Source organism: Notamacropus eugenii, chromosome X, assembly GCF_028372415.1.
Source record: "Notamacropus eugenii isolate mMacEug1 chromosome X, mMacEug1.pri_v2, whole genome shotgun sequence".
In the NCBI taxonomy this organism is placed as follows: Eukaryota; Metazoa; Chordata; class Mammalia; order Diprotodontia; family Macropodidae; genus Notamacropus; species Notamacropus eugenii.
Window position 1 is genome coordinate 11,906,554 of NC_092879.1, and position 26,394 is coordinate 11,932,947.

The 26,394-nt window shown below is 38.6% G+C and overlaps 1 protein-coding gene across 1 annotated transcript in view; it reads left to right on the top strand.

Annotated features, from left to right (window-relative positions):
• Positions 1-26,394, top strand: part of LOC140516208 (uncharacterized) — a 66,505-nt gene that overhangs the window by 32,365 nt on the left and 7,746 nt on the right. The window lies entirely within an intron of this gene.

Genomic DNA, 26,394 nt, shown 5'->3' on the forward strand with positions numbered 1-26,394 from the left:
TATACAGTCAGTTTAAACAAGACCTAGAGCTGACTATGGCTCAGATCTTGCTTCTTATTGCAAAATTCAGACTTGAATTGAACAAAGTAGGGAAAACCATGAGACCATATAGGTATGACCTAAATGACATGCCTTATGAATATGAAGTGGATGTGATGGATAGATTTAAGGGATCAGATGTGGTTTATAGAATGAGTGAAGAACTATGGACAGAGGTTCACAATTTTGATCAGGAGGCAGCAACAACAACAAAATTCCAAAGAAAAGGAAGAACAAGAAAGCAAAATGGCAGTCTGATGAAGCTTTACAAATAGCTGAGGAAAGAAGGAAAGGGAAAGAGAAAGGAGAAAGAGAAAGATATACCTAACTGAATACAGAAATCCAGAGAATAGCAAGGAGAGATACTAAGGTTTTCTTAAATGAGCAATGCAAAGAAATAGAAGAAAACAATAGATGGGAAAGACAATAGATCTCTTCAAGGAAATTAGTGATATCAAGGGAAAGTTTCATGCAAAAATGGACATAATAAAAGACAAAAAATGTGAGGATTTAATAGAAGCAGAAAAGATTAAAAAGTGGAGGCAAGAATAGACACACAAACTACACAAGAAAGATCTTAATATCACCAGTAACCAGGATGGTGTGGTTACTGATCTAGAGTCATTCATCCTAGATAATGAAGTCAAGTGGACCTTAAGAAACATTGCTAGCAATAAGGCTAGTGAAGATGATGGAATTCCAGCTGAGCTCTTTAAAACCCTAAAAGATGATACTGTTAAAACATACTCACCATGCCAGCAAATCTGGAAAACACAACAACAGCCATTGGATTGGAAAAGATCAGTTTATGTCTCAGTCCTAAAGAAGGGTAATGTTAAGAAATATTTAAATTCCTGAACAATTGTGCTCATTTCCCATTCCAGCAGAGTTATGCTTAAGATTCTCTAATCTAGGCTTCAGCAATATGCAAAGCAAGAATTCTCAGAAGAACAGTATGTTTTTCAAAGAGGCAAAGAAACTAGAGGCCAAATTTCCAGCATTTGCTGCATTATGGACAAAGCAAGGGAGTTCCAGAAAAACATCTACCTCTGCTTCATTGACTACACTAAAGCCTTTGACTGTGAATCACAACAATATGTGACAGGCAAATCCTCAAAATGATAGGAGCACCAGATTGTCTTACCTGTCTCCTGATGAAGCTGGTCAAGAAGCAACAGTTAGAACATGGAACAACTGATTGGTTTAAGATTGGGAAAGGAGTATGACAAGGTTGTCATACTGTCATCTTAGTTACTAAACTTATATGCGGAGTACATCATGTGAAATTCCAGGATGGATGAATCAAAAGCTGGAATTGAAGTTGCTGGGAGAAATATTAGTAATCTCAGATATGCAGATGATATCACTCTAATGACAAGAAAGTGAAAAGGAATTAATCCTCCAGATGAGGGTGAAAGAGGAGAATGTCAAACTGGCTTGAAGCTTAACATGGAAAAAATATCCAAGATCTTGACAATGGGTTCCATCACCTCCCGGCAAATAAAGGGAGAAGAAATGGAAACAGTGTCAGATTTTATATTCTTGGACTCAAGGATCATTGCAGATAGTGACAACAGTCATGAAATGAAGAGATGCTTGCTTCTTGGAAGGAGAGCTATCGCAAATCTGGACAGCATGCAGAAAAACAGAGACATCACCTTGCTGAAAAAGGTCTGTTCAGTCAAAGCTCTGGTTTTTCCTGTAGCAATGTATGGCTGTAATAGGTGAACTAAGAGGAAAGCTGATTGCCACAGAATCAATGCTTTTAAATTATGGTGCTGGAGAAGACTTGTGAGAGTCCCTTGGATAAGCAAGGAGGTCAAATCACTCAATACTTAAAGAAATTAGTTCAGGCTATTCAGCTGATGGTCTAATACTGAAACTAAAACTTAAATATTTTGTAAGAGTAAGAAAAGACCCTCATGTTGGAAAAGATTGAAGACAAAAGAAAAAGGGAATGGCAGAGGATGAGGTGGATAGATAGGATCATGGAAACAATGAACATGAACTTGGATAGATTTTAAGAGACAGTAGAAGACAGAAGGACCTGGTGTGCTACTGTTCATATGGTCAAGAAGAGTTGGTCATGACTGAATAACAACAGAGATAAGGAGAAACTTGCAAGTAGAAAAACAAAAACAAAGATCATAAAAAGGTATACATGAATGAATAATGATAAAGAAGTAAACAAGGATAAACTGCTTACACTTAAACATGGGGAGATGATACATGTATCTCCTCTGAACTCTTATTATCATCAGGATTCACAGAGGGAGTCAAATTACATAATGCTTCAGAGTGGTTCTGTTATTTCTTGATGACCTTAAGAAAAGCATGGAAAGAGAGGGAAAAAGGAATACACGGTGTGGGGGGGGGGGCGGGGAGGAAGAAAATTAAGGAAAATTATCACTCATAATCAGAGTGCACAAGTAGACCTCTATATAAACCAGAAGGAGGGGGTAGAGAGGAGTGGTTAACACAAACCTCACTCTCATCTGAACTGGTCAAAAGAAGGAAGAATACACACACACACACACACACACACACACACACACACACAGAGTTGAGTACAGAAATACATTCTACTTAACAGCGATATAGGTTGTTATTCTTAGTGCTGGAAGAGGGCCAAAATGACATCATTACAGTGATATAGGAGGGGAAGAGAAAAAGGGGGGAGAGTAGATTAAGCAAGAAATTAGTCCTACTTATTCTTAGTTAAGAATTTCTTTGCTAAGGATGCACAAAAATGTTTACAGCTCTTTTTGAGGTGGCAAAGAACAGGAATCTAAGAGATTCCCATACATAAATTGGGAAATGGATGAACAAACTATGGTATATGAATGTGATGGAGTACTCTCAGCTCTCATGAGCGTCATCACCAATCAGGCATTTTGTTTTTCTTGCTTTCTCAAGGTAGGGAAGAGGGAAGTGGGAGGCAGAAAAGGCTGATCTTTGTTCGAAAACAAAATATAACTTAAAAAAAAAAGACAAGAGAGGGATCAACACACCTTCCCCACCCCACTTCCTCTCCATCTGTAGACTAATCACCTGAAATCTCAGCACTTAGAATAACTCTAGTTTTGATGCTCAGCACCTTCTCAACTCACCCTCAGTGAGTTGTCTCTCCTGTCTGATTGGAGCGCAGAACACTAAACTCCTCCCAAAGCCTTCCTTTATAGAGATCTTTCAATCTTCCTGGGAAACTTGTTTTGTATCAGCTGTTCTACTTTTCTTCTACTAGCAGACTAGGGGTATATGGGGTGTGTAAGGGTTTGGTGAGTCCTTTTCATAGCTGTTCATCCACCTTTGGTGTCCAACCAGTCATGCAGCTCTCACCTGTGGCTCCAAGAAACTTGTCGCATGCACAGTGGTCACATCCTGGTAAAACTGTAAAACCATCTAAGAAGATGGGCTAAACAAAGTTGAGGATAACTGTTGGTGAGTTAGAAGGATGTCTATCCCAAGCATGTGAAGACTTCTCCTGGCAGAATGGGCGAATGAGAGCAGCCTAAGTAGGCTCTGTGGAGTGGTTAGAGCTTGATTAGACATCAAAGATGCCAAGATTATACACTGAAATTCAGCCCATCATCAACATTTGTTCCGACTTTTGTCTTGCCACTGGACTTTGATGACACTGGAAGAGAGTAAGGCTGATGACTTTGTGTGACTTTGCCTCACTTAAATCCAATTCACATGCAAGTTAAGATATCACCCCATGATGTCATTGGCTCTCTTTCAAAAACAAAGGACAAATAGCAATTAACACAACCCTCCCCCTTTTCAGTTTCCTTTCCTGTGTTGTTGCACAATCTCCATTACATTGTAAACTCCTTGAGGGCAGGAACTTGTTGTTGCGTTTGTTCTTCATTCTGGAAGAGGACCATGACATCAAGATGATGACATGACTTGCAGTTGACTTTGATTTGAGTAAGGGAGGGTTGTGCAAGGTCACCAGCCTCACTTTCTCCTCTAGAACCATCTGGATCCAGTGAGCTGATATTAATCAGGATGACTGGAGATGGCCCAAGATGCAATGGGAGATCCTGGCCCTTTTAGGCTACATGATAAGTCACATTCTCACTTTGAGTGAGATGCATCCATTCAATGAATAGACCTCTTTAAGTAGTTACTCACTGGATAGCCCCTTTTAATAAAAGAAAAAAAAACAAAAAATCAAACTGAGAGGGGAAGATCCTCGGTGGTCCTAAGTAAAAGAGAAACAAGTTACTATTTAGTATTTAAATTCTCTCTGCACTAAGAGGACAGGGACCTGTTGTCCAATCTATGAGCTCCAGAGTGAATTGGACTTAAGGCTTGTTCTTTGAGCAAGAAATGTAGCCAATAAACCCAAAGGAGAAAAGGCAGCTTTTGGCCATGGAAGTGTACCTTCCCCTGGGTAGAACTACAAGAGCAAAGGAGATGAGAAAAGAGGAGAGGAGGAGAGAAGAAGAAAGGGGGGAGGGGAGAGGAGAGGATCTTAGCTTAAAATGGCAAGGATCTCCCATTGCATCCTGGGCCTTCTCCAGCCATCCTGATGAATATCAGGCCACTGGATCCAGAGGGCTGACGAGAAGAAAGTGAGGTTGGTGACCTTGCACAACCCTCCCTCACTCAAATCAAAGTTAACTGCAAGTCATGTCATCATCTTGATGTCATGGTCCTCTTCGAGAACAAAGAGCAAACACAACCAGAATGTATTTTCTAAATAGTAACTGTCTCTCTTTTACCCAGGAACACTGAGGGTCTTCCCTTCTCAGTTTGATTTCTTATTGTTTTTCTTTTATCAAAAGGGTCTATGCCTTGAGAATACCTAATTATAGGTGATTAATAAATGTTTATTGAATTGAAAAACAAAAGGGAGGGTAAAAGAAGCAACATGTGAGCATAGAAAAGAGGAGGATGAGAAAGGAGAAGAGAGGAACTTGCTGTTTCTCATAACTGTGGTGTGTGAAAGAAAAAATATATAACTGGAGGAAATGGCAGCAGGAGCAAGAATGAGATGGATTTTACTATTGTTTGAAAGGGAAAAGGAGGGTTGAACACACATACACACACACACACAGACACAGAGAGAGAGAGACAGAGGCAGAGACAGACTTTGAGAGAGAGACACAAAGAAAGAGACAGAGACAGAGAGACAGAGAGAGAAAGAGAGGCAGAGAGAGAAAGAGAGACAGAGACAGAGAGAAAGTGGTGCAGAAATACATGAAACTTCAACGGGAAATAAGCGAGGGTTGGGGCCAAAGTTAAAAAGAAAGGATAATATGGGAAAGAAATAGCAAAGGCTAGTCTCCTGATCCTGAAGGGAGGGTTAAAAAAGAAAGAAAGCAAAGCTTAGAACTAGAATCTCAATGGGTGCTCATCAATCAGGAAATGACTGGAAAAAAAACTGGTGTGTCAAAGTAATGGAATATTATTGCATTGTAAGAAATGAGGAAAGGGATGAGTGCAGAAAAATACTGGCTAGCATGAACTCATACAAAGTGACACAAATAGAACCAGGAGGAGAATTTATTTAAGTACTGCAACATTATGAAGAAAAGCAATTTTGAAAAACTTTTAAAAAATGGATCAAACCAGTGAACAATTTTGTCTCCAGAGAACATAAGCATGTTATCCACCTCCTGACAGAGAGGTGCTAGACTCAGAGGGCAGAAAGAAATTTTTGTACATGACTACTGTGTGGATTTGTTTTGACTATGCTTATTTGTTACAAGGATTTTTTTCTTTCCTTTTTTTTAAAAGTTGGGGGTGGAGGCTGGGGTGCAGAAGGAGTGGTTAGTAATACTGGTGAAAATAAAAAGAAAGAGAGCCATTGAAACTTTTTTTTAATGCACAGAAGGAAACAGAAGAAAGTTAAGAAGGAAGTACAGACAAGCAGGACAGTTTGAAAGTAATGTGTGGAATTCATTATATACTTAAACTGAACAAGCAGGATAAAATGTGGATTCAGAGTTTCATATACAATCCTGCTTTTGTATTCTTGTGTATACATGGAAATGATCTCTCTTTTTTGGTTTTAAGTTCAAAATAAAAAATAAATAAAATCAAACAAATAAGAAACTATTTTCCTCAACTATATGCCAATAAAACTGACAACTTTCATGAAATATGTGAATATTTAGAAAAATATAAAATATCCATATTAACAGGATAAGAAATAGAAAATGTAAATAACTGAATCTCAGAAAAATAAATTTAACATGCCATAAATGTATTCCCAAAGGGAGGGGGGGAAGCCTCAGGCCAGACGGATTTACAAGTGAATTCTGTCAAATATTCAAAGAACAACTTATTCCAATATTAAATAAGCTGTTTGCAAAAATAAGAAAATATGAGATCCTACTAAATTCCTTCTGTGACACATGGTCTTGATGCCTAAATCAGAGAGTCAAAACAGAGAAAAATGATAGACCGAAATCCCTAATGAACCATAGATGCAAAATGTTTAAGTAAGATATTAACAAAGTGACTATAGTAGCATATTAAAAACAAAATGCCCAGGTTGAGTTTATATCAGAAATGCAAGGTTTGTTCAATACAAGGAAAAATGTAAAAGTGATACTCTATATTCATAACAAGAGGAAAAAATCATAGTGTTTTATCAATAAATGCTTCCGACAAAATATAACATTTTGTTATATTTTATATAACAATAATGTAATAAAATGTAACAAAATTTCTGTTAAAAACACTAGAAAACATATGAATAAGTAGACTTTTTCTTAATATGGTAAGTGGTATCTATTGAAAACCAAGAAACAACATTAAATATAATGAGGATAAGCTAAAGACCTTTTCAGTTAGATCGGGAGTAAGAATGTTTATTGCCACTCTTATTATTTGATATGGTGTCTAGAAGTGTCTTCTGTAGAAAAAGGCAAGAAAAACAAACTGATGGAATAAACACAGGCAAAAAAAACCCTATAAGTATCCCTTTTTGCAGGTCATATATATTTTCTACAAGGTTTTTTTCATTCAGGCAAGATAAGAAAATGTGTTTTAATAACTGAAAAAAAAAGAAGAAAAAGTTAGTTAAAAATAAACTGTGGGCAAGGCTGTTCCTTGGCATTTCGGGAACTCTCTACCAAAGAGTTAAGAAAAACAAATGCTTTTGTATTTTTTTATTCCAAAGACCCATAGTTGAGTATCATTCAGATCAATTTTCCTGGAAACAAAGTAAATTGCTGGCTCTGCGTTGTAGCTTCTTTATTCTCAACGGTCCCCATTAGTGTTGCGAGAGTGTGGGGAGTTAACTCAGCCATTCCCATTTCTTTTTTCTTTTTAAAGTTTTTATTGCTATCTTCTGTTTCTTATATCATTATAGTTACCCTAAATATCCCTTCTCAGTCTCCTGCCTGAAGGTCATCTCACAGAACAAATACTATTTATTTTAGATCACATCTGATCACTACATTGAAAAAGTCTGAAAACTAGTGCAATGTGTAATATCTTTGGACCTCCCACCTCCACAAAGGGGTAGGTTGGGCATGTCTTTTCATATCTCTTCATCTGAGTCATGCTTGGCCTTTATAATTTTGTCACATTGACTTTTTTTCCCTTTGTTGTGTTCTTTCCATTGACATTCAGTAAGTCCTTTCTACTTACATTGTTTTAGTGACTATGTATATTGTTTTCTTGTTTCTATTTACTTTACTTCGCATCATTTCACATGGATGTTTTCATGCTTCTCTGTATTCATCACACACATCATTTCTTGAAGCACAGTCATATTCTCTTACGTTCATGTACCACAACGTGTTTAACCTTCTCCAAATGACTGGCATCCACTTTGATTCCAATTGTTAACTATAAAAAAGTGCTGCTGTAAATATTTTTATGGGGTATCTGGGGGCATTGTTCTTATTGATGGTTTCTTTGGGGTATAAGCCCAGTGATGGAATCTCTAGCTTAAAGGATATGGACATTTTAGTCACTTAATTTGCATATTAGCATTTTGGATTGCTTCCCAAAATGGTTATACCATTTCACAGCTTTACTGACAATGGTGAAAAAAGTGTGCCATTCAACATAGACTGTTGCTATTTTTTGTCAATTTGCAGGTTATGAGGTGAAACCTCAGGGCTGTTCAAATGTGCATTTCTCTTTTGAAATATTCTAATGTGGTTGTGAATATTTTACAATTCTTCTTTCAAGAACTGTTTATATACTTTGACTAATAATCTACTGAGGAATTGCTACTGGTCTTATATACTTTTATTCATGGTTTATTTTTCTTGGGTACCAAATCCCTATTAGAGAAATTTGAAACAAAGACTTTTTCCTGTTCAATATTCCCTTCTTATCCTAGATGCTTTCATTTTTGTCTGGCTAGAAACTTTTCATATTCATGCAATCAAAGTTATCTATTTTATCTTTTGTAATTGCCTCTATCTCTTGTTTGGCTAAAAATATATATCTCCTAGCTATAGCTTTGAGAGGTATCTGATTTTTTTCTCTTCTAATTTTAATAGTATAATATTGAATATTAAAGTAATATATCCATTTAAAATTTATTTTGGAATATGGTGTTAAGTGTTGGTCTAAACCTAATTTCTCCTAGACTATTTTCCAGTTTTTCCAGAAGTTTTAATCAAATAAGGAGTTTTTTCCTTAGTAATTTGTTTTCGGTTTTATCAAACGCTGAGTTATTGAGATCCATTTTTTCATTCTTCCTTGTCTAGTCTGTTCTATTCATCTATTTCTCTATTAATTAACCAATACCATAAGGTTTTGATTGTTGCTTTATAATGTAGTTAGAATAAAGAATAATACTATTTTTCATCATTTCCCTTTACATTCTAGATCATTTGTTTATTAAAAATGAATTTTGTTGTTATTTCATCAAGTTCTATAAAATATCCTCTTGTGTAGCACTAATGAGATATTTGCAATTCCTGCAGCAGATATGAACATGCCAGCACAGTTCTGAATCACAAAATATAACAGACTCTCCACATGGAAGACAGAACCAAAACATTTATTCAAACACCAGAAAGTCGAATTCCCAACACCAGAAAACCAGATTCATCATAGCAACAAAGAAATCTATACACAATAACGATGCAGGGGGCTCTACCATTCCCAGTCCTTCCCTCTGTTAGGCTTCCCACAAACCAGCTCCCTTAAACACAGTCACAAGCAGACTCCCTTAAACAAAATCACAAACAAGCTCTCCCACTCATACTAGTTGCTGCCTCCTCTCTCTTTCTCAGCTCTGACTTCTCTACCTCAGTTCCTGCTCCATCCCTTCCTGCTCTACCCGTTCAGCAAACTCCTCCCACTACAGGCTCCATGTGACTCAGACTTCCATGTGACAAAGGCAGGTCACATGGGCCAATAATGGATGGGAAAGATCTTCCCTAAATTGCCATTACACCTTGATAATATGATTGGTAAAGCATTAAAAATGTAGACTAATTTCAGTAATATTGTCATTTTTATTGTATTGACATGACCTAATCACTAGGACTGAATGTTCCTCTAGTTATTTAAGTTGTTCTGTTTCCTCAAGGAACCCTTTGAAATTGAATTTATAGAAGTCTTTTGCATGCTTTGTTAGGTTGATCTCCATATATTTTATAGATTTTTTTCAGTTATTTGGAATGGGGTTTGCATTTTATTATTGCCTCTTGGATTTTGTTATTATGATATAGGAATGCAGTTGATTTTTAAGGGTTTATTTTATAGCCTTCAAATTTTCTAAAGCTATTATCTCAATTAGTTCATAATAGTCTCAATCTTTGCTGATTCTGTAAGATGTTTCAAATATGCCATCATATTATCCTCAAATAGAGATAGTTTTATCTCCTCTTTACCTATCTTTTCTTTCTTTTGTCTGATTACTGTAGCAAGCACTTCTAAAACTACATCAAATAATAGTGGTAAGAATGAACATCCTTACTTCAATTGTGGTTCAGTCATTTTTCAGTCATGTTTGACTCTTTCTGACTCCATTTGGGATTTTCTTGGCACAGATACTTGGTTTGTGATTTCTTTTTCAGCCCTTTTACAGATGAGGAAACTGAGGCAAAGAAGGTTAAGTGACTTTCCCCAGATCACACAACTAGTAAGTGTCTGAGGCCAGATTTGAATTTAGAAAGATGATCCTGGCTCTCTATCCACTGTGCCACTTAGCTGCCCTAATCCTTATTTTACTGCTGAGTTTATTGGAAAGGATCCCAGTTGCATATGAGGCTGGTTTGGGGTTTTAGATAGATGCCTTTTATGAAATTAAAAAAAAGGTCCTTCTATGCCTATACTTGGCAGAGTTTTTAGTATAAAAGAGTGTTGTACCTTTTCAAAAAATTTTGGTATCTATTGAGATGATGATGTGGTTTTGGATGTTTGGTTTTTAATATGACTATGCTGATTGTTTTCCTAATGTTGAACTATCCTGGTATCCCTGGTATAAATCCTAATTGGTCATCAATGAATTCTTGGATGAATTACTATAATCTGTCAAGATTTTGCTTAAGAATTTTTCATTATTCTTCACTAAAGATATTGGGCAAGTGTATCTTTTCTTTTTTTTTTTTGTATTCCTCTAGTTTGAGTATTAGTATTATATTTATCTCCTAAAAAATTCTGGCAGTGAGCTTTCTTTCTTTTTGAAGATATTCCTCTATTTCTTTTGTGTTTTCAGTTTTGTTACCAAAATAACTGTGCCTAATATGTTTTGATTCTTCTTCTTTTTTCTTCTGGTTCTGTTGTGATTTAACCTTCATTTGATAGTTTATTGATTTGATTTTTGGCTCTCTCCTTTTTAATCAGATTAGTTAGAGGTTTAAAAATTTTATGAGTATTTTCCAATGGACCAGCTTTTGGTTTTATTTGTCACTTCTATTAGATTTGTTTTTGTTTTCAATTTATCTAATTTCCTTCTAATTTTTAACATTTCCTCTTTCACACATTTTTGTGTTTGCTTCTTCATTGACTTTCCAGTTTTTAAAAATGTACATTCAGTTCATCAATCTTCTCTTTCTAGTTTATTTTTTTTTTTGTATTGTGACTTTATACTTTATAAGATCACAAAAGGAACAATCCTATGTGGTAAAGTTCTTTTAAATTTCATTAAGAAGATTATTTGAGAAGATTGTTGGTGTGTTACAATGCTTGTGTTTTTTTTCTAATTACCCCTATCTCCAGTCTACCCTCCCTTCTAATATCCCTCCCTTCCCTTATCCTCATCTTCTCTTTTGTCCTGAAGGTAACTTTCTATACCCCATTACCTGTATTTATCTTTTCCTAGTTGTATGCAAGAACAATACTCAACAGTTGTTTCTAAAACTTTGAGTTCCAACTTCTCTCCCTTCCTCCCTCCCCACCCATCCCCTTTGGGAAGGCAAGCAATTCAATATAGGCCATATCTGTGTAGTTTTGCAAATGACTTCCATAATAGCCGTGTTGTGTAAGACTAACTATATGTCCCTCCATCCTATCCTGCCCCCCATTTCTTCTGCTCTCTCTTTTGACCCTGTCCCTCCCCAAGAGTGCTGACTTCTAATTGCTCCCTCCTCCCATTGCCCTCCCTTCCATCATCCCCCCAACCCTGCTTATCCTCTTCTTCCCCCACTTCCCTGTATGGTAAGATAGGTTTTCATACCAAAATGAGTGTGCATTTTATTCTTTCCTTTAATTGAATGTGATGAGAGTGAGCTTCATGTTTTTTCTCTCACCTCCCCCCTTTTTCCCTCCACTGAAAAGTCTTTTGCTTGCCTCTTTTATGAGAGATGATTTGCCCCATTCCATTTCTCCCTTTCTCCTCCAAATATATTTGTCTCTCACCCCTTAATTTCATTTTTTAAAGATATGATCCCATCCTATTCAGTTCACCTTATGCTCTGTGTGTGTGTGTGTATGTGTGTGTGTGTGTGTAATCCCATCAACCACCCAGATACTGAAAAAAGTTTCAAGAGTTACAAATATTGTCTTTCCATGTAGGAATGTAAACAGTTCCACTTTAGTAAGTCCCTTATGATTTCTCTTTGCTGTATACCTTTTCATGCTTCTCTTGATTCTTGTGTTTGAAAGTCAAATTTTCTTTTCAGTTCTGGTCTTTTCATCAAAATGCTTGAAAGTCCTCTATTTCATTGAAATACCAATTTTTCCCCTGAAGTATTATACTCAGTTTTGCTGGGTAGGTGATTCTTGGTTTTAGTCCTAGTTCCTTTGACTTCTGGAATATCCTATTCCATGCCCTTCGATCTCTTAATGTAGAAGCTGCTAGATCTTGTGTTATCCTGATTTGTATTTCCACAATACTTGAATTGTTTCTTTCTAGCTGATTGTAATATTTTCTCCTTGACCTGGGAACTCTGGAATTTGGCCACAATGTTCCTAGGAGTTTCTTTTTTTGGATCTCTTTCAGGAGGTGATCGGTGGATTCTTTCAATATTTATTTTGCCCCCTGGTTCCCGAATATCAGGACAGTTTTCCTTGATAATTTCATGAAAGAAGATGTCTTTTTTTGATCATGGCTTTCAGGTAGTCCCATAATTTTTAAATTGTCTCTCCTGGATCTCTTTTCCAGGTCAGTTGTTTTTCCAATGAGATATTTCACATTATCTTCCATTTTTTCATTCTTTTGGTTTTATTTTGTGATTTCTTGGTTTCTCATAAAGTCATTAGCCTCCATTTGTTCCATACTAATTTTTAAAGAACTATTTTCTTCAGTGAGCTTTTGAGCCTCTTTTTCCATTTGGCTAATTTTGCTTTTGAAAGCATTCTTCTCCTCATTGGCTTTTTGGACCTCTTTTGCCAATTGAGTTAGCCTACTTTTAAAGGTGTTATTTTTTTCACCATTTTTTTGGGTCTCCTTTAGCAAGGTTTTGACCCACTTTTCATGCTTTTCTTGCATCTCTCTCATTTCTCCTCCCAATTTTTCCTCTACCTCTCTTCCTTGATTTTCAAAATCCTTTTTGAGCTCTTCCATGGCCTGAGACCATTGAATATTTATTTTGGATGTTTGGGATACAGAAGCCTTGACTTTTATGTCTTTCCCTGATGGCAAGCATTTTTTTCCTCATCTGAAAGGATGGGAGAAGATATCTGTTCCCCAAAAAGGTAACCTTCTATAGTCTTATTTTTTTTCCCCTTTTTTGGGCATTTTCCCAACCAATTACTTGACTTTTGGGTCCTTTGTCAAGAGTAGGGTATACTCTGGGGATCTGTAAGATATCAGTTCCTCCAAGGTGGCACACAATCAAGTGTGTACACTGGTCTGGGATCAGGGAGAGATTTTTGTGCCCAGAATCTTAACAGTGTTTCCTCTCCACAGCCACCTGGCCTCCAGTTCTGCCCTCTTTCTAGTTTGTTAATGCGTGTTTGTAAAGATATGATTCTTTTCCCTTGAGGACTGCTTTAGCTGCATCCCAGAGATTCTGACATGTTGTTTCATCATTATCATTATCTTTTATGTAGTTATTAATTGTCTCTATGATTTATTCTTTGACCTACTGGTTATTTAAGGTTTCATTTGGGTCTGTGTCTTTTGTGTCTGATCCCTGAATCTGTTTATATTTTTACTGTATTATGATCTGTAAAGGATGCATTAGCTATGTTTTTTTCCTTTTTACATTTGCTTGCAATATCTCTGTGCCATCATATGTGGTGAATTTTTGTAAAAATTTCGTGTGGTACAGGGAAATATGTATATTCTTTTGCTGTCCCATTTAGAAGATGCCATAAGTATTTTAACTTTAGTTTTTTTAGCAATTTGTTCAATTCCATATTTTCTCTCTTGTTTATCTTTCTGTTAGACTTTTCTATAACTGATGGAAAGAGATTGAAATTTCCTGTTCCTGTCTTTTAGCTCAGATAGTGTTTCCTTTATGAATTTGGATGCTAAGGTATTTGCAGCATGTCTTCATTATGCCCGTAATCAATATTACTCATGTTGATTTGTTGTCTATGGTTCTTTTCTGCATAATACAGCTTTCTTGTTAATCCCTTTTTATTTTTTGAATGTTTACTTTTCTTTGATAACGTGATAGTAACTCATGATCTTTTAGATTCACTTGCTGCATGGTAACTTTTCCCCTTCCTCTCAGTGTTATTTTGTCTTTGTTTTTCACGTGTTTACTTTAAGTAAAAGGTTGTAGGGTATTGTTTTCTTACCCAAGCTGTCACTCTTTTTCAATCTATTCACAAAGCTATGAGAGTTAGGTTTATATTTTCCCCAATCTGTCTCTGATATTGCTTTTCCCCCCAAATAATGATTGTTTCTTTCTTTTGCCATAAACACAGTTCTATGTTCCTACAGTTACCTCTACCAAAAACTCCCTTTTATCCTTATCTCCTTGTGTTTACTTATAAAGAAGTTTCTTATTGGTCTCTCTAATGTCACTGTGTAGCTGTTCTTGATCGATGCATTTATTCACTTCTCCTGCATTTTTGTTGTTTAGAGTGTCCAAGAAGCAAATAATCTCTTCAGTTCCGGTTTTTCTTCTAAAAATATTCCAATTCCTTTTTATTATTGAACATCTTTTTGTCATGTATGTTGAAACTTAGATTTTCCCGGATAGATCACCCTGGGCCACACCAGGAGATCCTGCTCTTCTGAACACATTATTGCATTCCCTCCTCTTTTTTCTAGTAAGTGAAGAATAGTCTTGCATTCTTCAAATGTATTTCCTTTGTATTTGAAGGTCTTTCTCTTGATTGTTTGTAGAACTTGTTGATTCTGAATTGAATTGTTAAATTTAACCCCTGTGTGTCTTGGAGTTTACAGCCTTGGCTTTTTTCCTGGCAACCATCTATGAATTCTTTCAATTGGCCTTTCATTTACTATGTTCAGAAGCTCTGCGCTGTTCTTTTCTATTATTTCCTTCTTTATTATGTTAAGGCTTTTTGTTCTGTTGTGTTCTTCTGGGAGGCCTATGATCCTTAAGTTGTCTCTACACATCCTGTCTTCAAGATCCACATTTTGTTTGCATAATGAACACATTTTCTTTCAATGTTCTTGTTTTTTGCTTTTCCTTTTCTATGTTGCCCTTCACTTCTCTGAATTTGCATTCCCAGTCTACTGTTTTCTTTTTTGTTTCTCTGATGAGACTCTCCATGGCAGATCCCAATTTTTCTCTTCTGCTCATTATTTCTGCTATGTAGGCCATAAATTCCACTCTCATCATTATCATTCCTCTTTTAGACCACTCAGGAGTAGTATGCTGGAATTCCATGTTCCTTTCAAATTCCATAGGGTTTTTTTTCTCATCGAATGTTAGGCACTTTTCCTTTATTTTGCAATAGTTTTACCACAGATGCCTGAACTCATCTTTACTGGATCTGGAGACTGTATTTCCTTCTGGTTTTTTTTTTATATTTTCTTTGTTGATTTATCTTCTTATGTCCAAGGTCTTTGACTTTTCTCCTTTCTGAGATCTTTGGTTATTTCAGTCTTTTTTTGCTGTTGTTTCCTTAGTGGCTGGATGTCAAAACATTTCAGTCTTCTCCCATATCGGGCAAGTCATGGTTCACCAGCCTACGATTCTGCCTCAAGTAACTTTCAGGTGTTCAGAACTGTCCCAGGCTAGACAAACTCTTTCCTTTTGCCTTAGTGGAGTGATGCATAGCCCCTCCTTCCACACTGTCCCATCTTGATGACCTTTCTCACTCCTTCTGTTCCTCAGTTCTCTGCCTGGCACCAGCAATTCTGAGTTCTGTAGTGCTGTTCACCTTGATAGCAGCAATTCAAAGCTTTGTAATGCTGGTACTATGGGTTGTAGCCTAGGCAGGCTTTCACACCTGAAAGGTTACAGTTGTAATGACTGTCAAGTTCTGAATAAACTTCTATAGCCTTGAGCCTCGAATTCCATAGCATTAGAAAGAGACAAGGAGACTAGGTAATTGGGGCAGATTTTGTTGTAAACCTGCCTAAGATCCTTGGGCCTGCTAGTGTAGTCTCTCTCACATTGTCATGATAAGTGAGGAAGAGTCCTGAGTGAGCTCAGGGTCAGTCAATTCAGGGTTGGTTTTTTAACCTTCCTTCAGATTCTAGGTGTCCTAGACTATGGGCACAGCTGAAATTGTCTTATCTTTGGTACATAATTTTTGTTCTGGACAAGTTTGAGAGCTTATGGGGATCAGATAAAATGTCTAGTTTGCCATTTTATTGCTCATGTGACCCGGAACTTATCCCTCCCCAGTTCTAGCAATGGAGAATTACACGGGAACTGATCTTCCATCTAGAAGAAATAGAATGCCTTCCATCTGAGCACAGTTAACAAAAGATTTTGTAAATTAGTCCTCTTCTCCTGAATACTCTCTTCTCTCTAGGTTTTTCCAAAGCCCTGATTTTCTTCTAATCTATCTTGGTCTCCTTTGCTAGTTTTTCATCCATAACATACCTAACTGTAGGGATACCAGAGGACTCTGTCCCAAGCTCTCTTCTCTTCTCCCTCTATACTATTTCACTTGGTGATCTCATCACCGAGGAAAGGTAATAAGCATTTATATGGCACTGTTGTAAGCACATTTAACCAGTATTGGCTTTTTCAGTCTTCACAATAACCCTTTGCAGCAGATAATGAGAGTAAACAGAGACTAAGTGACTTGCCCAGCTAATAAATATCTGAGTGTAAATTTAAACTCAGGTTTTCCTGACTCAGGACCGGTGCTCTATGTATTGTACCAGGAGCTGTCTTGAAAATCCCATGGACTTAATTATCATCTCTAGGTTAATGATTCTCAAATCTACTTATCCAACCTTAATTTCTCTGCTGACCTCCAGTTTCACATCTACAAATACCTATCAGATATTTCAAACTTGATGTCCAGCAGGCATCTTAAACTCAACATGTCCAAAATTTAATTTATCACATTTCCCTCTAAACTTTCCCTCCTTCCAAACTTCCCTACTACCATCCTCCCAGTTCTCCAGCCTTGCCACCTGGGAGTCATTCTGGACTCCTCACTCTCTTTCACCATCTCTCCACACTTCAGGTCCAATCTGTTTCCAAGGCTAGTCAGTTTCACCTTTGCAACATCTCTTCCCCATCATGTATCTCCTGATACTATCACCCCCCTGGAAGGGTGGCCCCTCATTACCTGATGCTTGGACAATCACAGTTAGCCTGTTTAGGAAGAGGGAGGTCTTCCTGCCTTAAATCTTTCCCCCTTCCACTCCATCCTCCATTTAGTCACTAAAGTGATTTTCCTAAACGTAGATCTAACCATGTCTCCTCCCTTCCCAGTAAACTCCAGTTGCTTTTTATCATCTCCAGGATCAAACACAAAATTCTTTGACATTTAAAAGCCTTCATGACCTGGTCCCTATTTACCTTTCCAGCCTTCTTACACCCCCAAATCCTCTTTGGTCCAGTGACACTGGCTTTCTTCTTTGGATCTAGGTGTTTTCTCTGACTTTTCCTCTTCATCTCTGCCTCCTGCTTTTCCTGTATTCCTTCTAGTCCTAGCTTCAATCCCACCTTCTACATAAAACCTTGTGAATCCCTCCTTACTCTAGTGCCTTTCTTTCTTAAGTATTTCCTATCTATCCTGTATATAATTTGTCCATAGTGATTTGCATGTTGCCTCCCACATTAAGTGAGCTCCTTGTGGACAGAGGCTGTCTTTTGTCTTTCTTTGTGTCCTCAGTACTTTGGACAAGGCCTGGCACATATTTGGTGCTTGCTAAGTATTTTGTGACTGACTTCCTGATTGACTGAAAGGGCAAAGCCCTTTTAGTGATTTCTAGAGTTCCACTTTCATGATGGAGGGTGGAGAGAGAAGTTGGGCAAATTCAGGAATGGCCAGAGGGCAATCTGAGGGAGTTAAAATATCTCTTATTTGTTCGTTTCTTTAAATTTTTATTGTGATTTCATTAATCCAGGTCCTTGTCACCTTGAGCTGGTATTACTATGAGAAACCTGAATTCTGAACTAATTCAATTCAATTCACCATGCATTTATTAAGCATGTGTTGTATCTCAAGTACTGTGCTAAGTACTCAGAGATATAAAGACAAAAATTAGAACAGTTCTTTTACTCAGGAAGTTTACAGTCTACATCAGGTGAGGAGACTACTCTTTCAAGAAGTTTGCAGTCTACATCAGGTGAGACTACTCTTTCAAAAACATGGATTTTTATTATGTTAAATCCCTGTGATTACCCATAATTCCTCTGGCACCAGACACATCCACTTAGCGTTCAAGTTGTCCATAATTTGCTCTATCCTACCTAAATAGATCTTTCATGATCAACATCCTCTGCTCTAGTTGAGTTGGTCACTACCAGGCTATCTTCCTGACTGTTTTTCTATTTTTGTAAATAGATTAAGACCCCAGGTTAGCTTAGTATAGGACATACTTACTGGACCAAAGTTCATCATTATCCACCAGTCATGGGTAATGAACAGCTCTTTCAGTCAGACCTCACATTAATAGTAGTACCTACAGACCAGCAGAGCTACACAGTGAAACACTTCCCTTGGGTACAAACATGCAATCAGTCATAACCAAGCATTTTAGTCAGTCAATGAACAAACATTTATTAAGCTCTTACTTTATGTCAGGTACAGCTCTAAGCTTGGAGAGGACAATGGCAAAAGACAATACTTGCCTTTAAAGAGCTCATGTTCTGTTGCAGAGATGTGTATACATACATGAAATATACAGAAAATGAATATGATAGATTTGGAGGGAAGACAGGCAACATGTGAAGATGAGACCACAGAGATCTTCTTGTAAAAGGTGAGCCTTGAAAGAAAGCTGAGGGTCCAAGAGTCAGAGGTGAGGAGGCAGAGCATTTCAGCCATGGGGGATAATGGAAAAGCATGGAAATAGGAGATGGGATGCAGTGTGTGTAGAAAAGTGAGGAGGCCAATATGATTGGATTGTAGAGTTTGTTCTGAGAGACGACTGGGGTGTATAAGGTATTTGGGGAAGATTGGGGTATATAGAATGTTCAGGGATGATTGGGGTGTATGGGGTATGCAGGTAGGACCAGCATCTCTGGTATGAGGGCTGACGAACCCTTTTCCAGGCTGCTCATCCACCTTTGGTGCTTACCTCTCACCAAACCTATGGCTCCAAGAAGCTGTAGCATGTGTAGCAACCATACCCTGGTATGGCAGATGGGTCATACTCTTGGCAGATGGGCTGATTGAGGGTAACCCGGCAGATCTCAAACCCATCAGTAATTTGGAGGGAGGTGGCTTCCCTAAGCATGTGAAAGCTTGAAGACTGGGTGAGTGAGAACAATTTGTTCCAATGATCATGAAGACTGCTAAAGCAGGTGCAATGGAGTGCTTCAAACTTGGTCAGACATTAAAGGTCATACACTGCATCCTGGACCATCAATGGTCATTTTGACTTTTGTCTTGCCATTGGCCTTTGATTACTCTGGAAGAGAGAGTGAAGATGACTTTGTACAACTCTGCCTCACTTAAATCCAACTCACTGAGACAAGACATCAACCCATGATGTCACTGGTCCTTTTTCAAAAATGAAAGATCAACAAAAAACAAGAGTTTGTGGAAGTGTAAGATGACTAGAATTATAAATAAGGAGGGGCTAGACTGTGAAAAACTTTTCCTCTTGAACACAGGAATTTTCATTTTGCCTTAAAGATAATAGGTTGCTACTGAAGTTTATTGATTGATAGTCATGGTAGATAGATGGTGGATACTGTGTGAAAAGATGGATGGAGTAAGGGCAGACTTGAGTTAAAGAGACCAATTAAGAGGCTACTGTGATAGTTCAGGTGAGAGGTAAGAAGTGCCTATAATATGGTGGCAGATGTGTGAATGGAAAGAAGGGAATATATATGGGAGGTGTTGTAAAAGAAGAATTTGAAACTACTTGGCACCAGATTGAATTTGGGGTAAGTGAAGAGTGAGTAGTCAAGAATGACTGGGAGGACGTTTTCAGTGACAGAGAAGTTTAGAAGTGGTTAGGGGGAGGGGGATAATGGTGAATTATATTTTGTTTGGTCATGTTGAGTCTGAGAAGCTTATAAGACATGTAGTTTGAGCTGTCTGAAAGACAATACATCATCAAAAAGGTGACATTGGACTTGAGCTCAGGAAAAAGACAAGAACTAAAATGTATAGGCCTTTAAAACACGTGGGATGATGATTATTGGATCCATGAAAAGTTCATAAGGTCAATAAAGTGGGATAAGTTAGAAAGAAAGTGGGGGTCCCAGGACAGAAGAGACATGGACAATGAATCAGCAAAGGAGACTAGTTAGAAGGGTAAGAGGAGGACAGGATGGAGCAGGGTCATAAAAACCCAGAGAAAAGAGAGGACCCAGAAGGAAAGAGTGGTCAACAATGTCACATGCTTCAGAGAAGTCAAGAAGGATGAAGACTGAAAAGAGGCCATAACCATCAGATTTGTCAACTAAGAGATCCCTGGCAGCTTTAGAGAGAGGGGTTTCAGATGAAACTGCTGTAAGTGGTTTAGAAGGGTGTGAAGGAAGTGGAGGGAGCAAATGTAAATTGGTTTTTTAAGGAGTTTGAAGTAAAATAGGAGTATTGGATGATAATAGCAATCAGAGGTGGTTTTCATTTTTTTTTTTTAGGGATAGGGGAGATGGATGTATTTGTAGGCAGCAGGAAAGAAACCAGATGAAAGAGAGGGATGATAGTGGGGACAAGATTCTGGAAGAAATGAGAGGGGATACGATCATGGGTATATAGAGAAGGGTTTGTGTTGGCAAGAAAAGGGGCCACCTCATTATCAGAGATTGGAGTAAAGGAGGAAATGGCAGGAGCCATGCCAAAAGGTTGTCAGATGAAGAGTAGGGGAGAAGAGAAAGCTTTTGATGAATGGTCCTCATTTTTTCTCAATAAAACAAGAGGTAAAGATGTAAGCAGAGAGAGTGGGGGCAGGCAATACTGGGGAAAACTTGAGGAGAGAAGTAGTTTGGCTTATCCACTGTAGAAAGGGGAATTATCAATTAGAGGCAAAGAAGAAAATGAAAAAAGACAATTAACTGGAAAGGAATAAAAGGTCCTGGTTGAGAGCTGATAACATTTAAATAGGGTGCTGGCCAATAAGGGTCCAATATGTCCATGGTGTCTTGGTGAGTCTGCTTCTATAAATGTGAAACAGAGGGGCCCATTCCCCTCCTACCTCTGAATTCATGCAGGCATTCTCTGATTGTTTCCTCTTACATTGGTGCACAGAGATGAAAAGATGCTCCTAGCTGGAACTGAGTGTGTATACAGAAGGCTCAAACAGGTGAACTTGTTCTTCCTTGTTGATGAATATGACAAGAATGGCTGGGGGCCTTTGGATGAAGAAAGAGGAAGGGATCTCAGCAGTAGCAGCAGTAGCAGCACAGGCAATAGTAGTGAATGGACTACCTTAGCTCACGAGGTGAGCCATTATAAGGTCATGAATACACAGTGCACTTATTTCTTCTGTTTCTGATTCTTTCCTGATCTTAGAGAAATGAGTAACAGAGGCCTGGTTATGACTTTGTAAACCTCTGAAAGGTAGAATGGCCATCACTCTTTGAGGTCTTCTCAGAAACTGGAGCCTATAGCAGCAGCTAAGCCCAGGGAGAATCAATCAATTGTGTTTGTCCTTCATTTTTGAAGAGGACCATGATATCAGGGAAATGATGACATGACTTATAATTGACTTTCATTTGAATGAGGGAAGGCTGTGCAAGGCCACCAGCCTCACTTTCTGCTCCAGAGCCATCTGGGTCCAGTGGTCAGACATCCAACAGGGAGACTGGAGATGGCCCAGGATGCAATGGGAGACCCTGGCCCTTTTAGGCTAAGGCCTTTTCAGGTTCTCACTTTGAGTGAGGCAATGCCCATTCAGTGGATAAGTCTCTTGAAGAAGTGTGTGTAGGGATAGAACCTTTAATTTAAAAAAGAAGAAAAAAATCAAACTGGAAGGGGAAGAACCTCACGGTTGCTGGTGAAACTAGCAGGGTAAAACAAGGTGCAGGGGGAACAGGACAAGGTAAAAAGTCCATTCAGGCAGAGTTAATATTAACTATTTCTCTTTGGGCTGCAAACCCTGATGGTCTTCCCCTCCCAGTTTGATTTTTTTTTTATTGAAGGAGACATCCTTGACTCACTTCTTAATGGTCCTCAATCAAAAACAAAGGATAAATACAACCTGTGAGTAGACTGAGCTGCCTGAATGGGAATCAAGCTAGTGGGGTTGCTCATTTCATCCTCTCCATCTCCCTCTCCTTCTTCCTCTCCTTCTCCTCTCCAAAGGAATGTAAATTTTGACGGCCAGTTAACTTGGGGTTTACTGGCTAAATCCTTCCTTCCTTCCTTCCTTCCTCCCTTCCTCCCTTCCTTCCTTCCTTCCTTCCTTCCTTCCTTCCTTCCTTCCTTCCTTCCTTCCTTCCTTCCTCTCCCTCCTCCCTCCCTCTCCTTCCTTCCTTCCTTCCTTCCTTCCCATCCTTCCTTCCTTCCTTCCTTCCTTCCTTCCTTCCTTCCTTTCTTTCTATCTTTTTTCCATTCTTTTTTCAAAACCTTAAACCCAGTTCACTCTGAAGTTCATAGATTGGACCATCATAGGTTCCCTGCCTAAGCTCCATTTAATGGCTGTATTTTGGACTTTCCTCCCTTACAGTGAGTGTTAATGGTAACTGTTTCTCTTTGGAACAGCAACCCTGATTTTCCCCCTCCCAGCTTGATATTTTTCTTTTTCTTTCTAATTAAAGGGGTCATCCCTTGACCCATTTCTTAAAGAAGCCTATTCACTGAATGGGCATTACCTCACTCAAAGTGAGAACCTGAAAAGGCCTTAGCCTAAAAAGGTCAGGATGTCCCATTGCATACTGGTCCATCTCCAGTCATCCTGATGAATATCAGGTCATTCAACCCAGATGGCTCAGGAGAAGAAAGTGAGGTTGATGACCTTGCACAGCCCTCCCTCACTGAAATGAAAGTCAACTACAAGTCATGTCATCATTTCTCTGACGTCATTGTCCTTTTCGAAAAGGAAGGACAAACACAACCTGTGAGTAGATCAAACTGCCTGAATGGGGAGCCAGCCAATTAGGTCACTCAGTTCATCCTCTCCTCCTCTCCAAAGAAAGGTAAATTTTGATTACCAGAAATTGCCCAGTTAACATGGGATTTACTAGTTAAATCTTTCTTTCTTTCTTTCTTTCTTTCTTTCTTTCTTTCTTTCTGTCTGTCTTTCTTTCTTTCTTCCTTCCTTCCTTTCTTTCTTTCTCTTTCTTTCTTCCTTTCTTCCTTTCTTTCTTCCTTTCTTCCTTTCTTTCTTTGTTTCTTCCTTCCTTCCTTTTTTCTTCCTTCCTTCCTTTTTTCTTCCTTTATTCCTTCCTTCCTTTCTTTCTTCCTTCCTTCCTTTCTTCTTTCCTTCCTTCCTTCCTTCCTTCCTTCCTTCCTTCCTTCCTTCCTTCCTTCCTTCCTTCCTTCCTTCCTTCCTTTCTTTCTTTCTTTCTTTCTTTCTTTCTTTCTTTCTTTCTTTCTTTCTTTCTTTCTTTCTTTCTTTCTTTCTCCTTTCACAAAACCTTAAACCCAGTTCACTCTGAGGCTCATAGATAGGACCACAATAGATTCCTGCCCAAGCTCCATTTAATGGCTTTATTTTGGACCCTCCTGACTTAGAATGAATATCAATAATGACTGTTTCTCTTTGGAACAACTACCCTGAGAGTCTTCCCCTCCTAATCAATAAATATTTATGAAACACCTACTATGTGCCAAACACTGTGGATACACAAAGAAGAAAAAGACAATCCCTGTCCACAAGAAGCTTATAATCTAATGGGTGAGACAATAGGTCTATAACTATAAAAACTATATACAGGATTATTAGAAAATAATTAACAGAGGAAAGGTATTGGAATTAAGAGGGGCTGAGAAAGGCTTCTTGTAGAAAGTGAGATATTAGTTGGGACTTGAAGAAAGTCAAGGATGCCAGGAAGCAGAGATGAGGAGAGAGAGTGTTCCAGGTATGGAGGACAGTCAGAGAAAATGCCTGGGGCTGAGAGATGGACGACTTTGTTCATGGAACAGCCAAGAGGCTGTTATCACTGGATCAAAGAGTACCTATCAGGGAGTAAGGTATAAGAAATCAGAAAGGCAGGAGGGGGATAGGTTATGAAGGGCTTCCAATGCCATTTTGTATTTGCTCCTGGAGGCAATAGGGAGCCACGGGAGTTTACTGAGTAGGGATGACATGGGAAGTGACATGACTGGACTTTAGTGGCTAAATAGAGAATGAATTGGAGTGATGAGAGACTTGGGGCAGGCAGATCCACTGGCAAGTTACTTCAAAAATCCAGGTGTGAGGTGATGAGGACATGCACCAGGGTGGGGGCAGAAACAGAGGAGAAGAGATCATATTAGGGAGATGTTGCAGAGGTGAAAAGGAGAAGCCTCAGTAACAGCTTGGATATGAGGGATGGAAGAGAGTGAGGAGTCAAGGATAACTCCTAGGTTGTTAGTCTAGGGGACTGGGAGGAAGGTGTTGCCTTCTACAATAATAGAAAAGTTGGCGTGGGGTTGAGGGGAACAAGAGAATGAGTTCTGTTTTGGACACATTGAGTTTAAGATGTTTAATGGACATCTGGTTTGAGATGTCTGGAAAAATTGGAGATGTGGCATTGTAGGTCAGCAGACAGTTTCAGGCAGGATAGGTAGTTTTGAGAATCATTAGCATGGGAGCTGATGAGATTACCAAGTGAAGTAGTCTAGAGGAAGAAGAGAGACCAGAACAGAACCTGAGGGACACCTATAGTCAAAGGTCATGATGTAGAAGAGGATGCAGCAAAGGAGACGGAGATGGAGTTGTCAGCTAGAAGGAGAACCAAAAGAGAGGAATATCCTTGAAAAAACCTAGACAGGAGAGAGCATCAAGGAGGGAGTGATCCATAGTGTCAAAGGTTGCAGAGAGGTCAGGGAGAATGAGGACTGAGAAAAGGCCATTGAGTTTGGCAACTAAGAGATCATTATAATTTTTGGAGACTGCAGTTTTTCTTGGAATAATAAGGTCAGAAGTCAGATTATAAGGGGTTAAAAAGAGAGTGAGAGGAGAGAAAGTGGAGAAATGGAGAAGTCACCCTTGACTCAGCTGAACAGTGAATCAACCTGGCAGCTGAGACACCATGTCCTACAAGCAAAGGAGCAACTTATCCATTGGTTATGACATATCAGAGTTGACCTTTGGTGGTGGCAGGGGAGGTAAGGAGAAGTGTGGAATTCTTGCTACCACTTTAAATGGACCCAAGTAGTGTAAAGGGGAGACTGTGCTCCAAGTTTAGATGTAGTATATCACTTCTTTTTATACCTTCTCAAGAAATACCCCTTTATAAAAAGCAAATTGATTTTAATTAGTTCATTGATATTTGGGGTTTATTTACTGATTGATCAATAGTGTGGAGACACACTAGATGGGGGCTTGTGAGTGATAGCATTAGATACCTCTAATACCTCAGGGTTACCCTGAAGGGAGATGTATTCAGCCCAGCTCTGGAAACCTGACCTGCTAGTCCTAGTATGAGTTGGGAAAGTGAGCCTAGAGCTTGTACTACACAAAGATTTGTAGTGGACCTAGTAAGGACAATTTCACGACTTCTTCCAGCTCTCTTCAATAGCACTTGAGTAAGAATGGAGGATCGAAGTTGAAGACTTTGATCCAATGACTGCAATGTTTCTTCCCCTACCCCAGCACTGGCTCTGGTATCAGAGACCCTGAGTTCAAATGCTCCCACTTTTGCACATCACCTGAGTGACCTTGGCAAATCACTTAATCTCCCTGAAACGTTTTGTCCTAATCTGTAAAATCAGAGGAGTCCATCAGATGACTTCTGAGATGCTGTTCAGGTAGGCAGCTACTATTCTTTGAATCCACTTAATGAGATGTATCCACAAACGCTGCTTGAGGAAGTAGTGAATTTTCCATCACCAAAAAAGCTAAAGCCAAGACTTGGGGAGCATTGGTTGGGAATCATAGACTAGAAGCCGGAAAGGACAATGAAGGTCATCTATTCCAAATCCTTTGTTTTACAGATGAGGAGAAATTGAAATCACAGGAATGGGACTTACCTAAGGTCACAGAGGTAGTTTCAAAATAAAGATTTGAATCCAGGTCCTTGGACTCCAAATCCAGCATTCTTTCTCCATCTGCCCTTAGAAAAGCTAACACAGTCCTCTTTCCTACAATATAGATGCCTTCAAAGCCAGGTTAGCAGTAGGTTATTATGCAGATTTCCTTGGGGTCACTTACCCCAATAATAGTCATCCCCTCTCTCAAGGCCTAGAAACAACATGTCTAACTGCAACCCATCCCCCTTGCTGCAGAGTGTAAAAAGAACCTTTGTGCTGAAGAAAATTGGCTTCCTGCCTCAAGGATCAGGATGACTCAGGGGACAGGACAATTGAAAGATACAAAATCAGTCT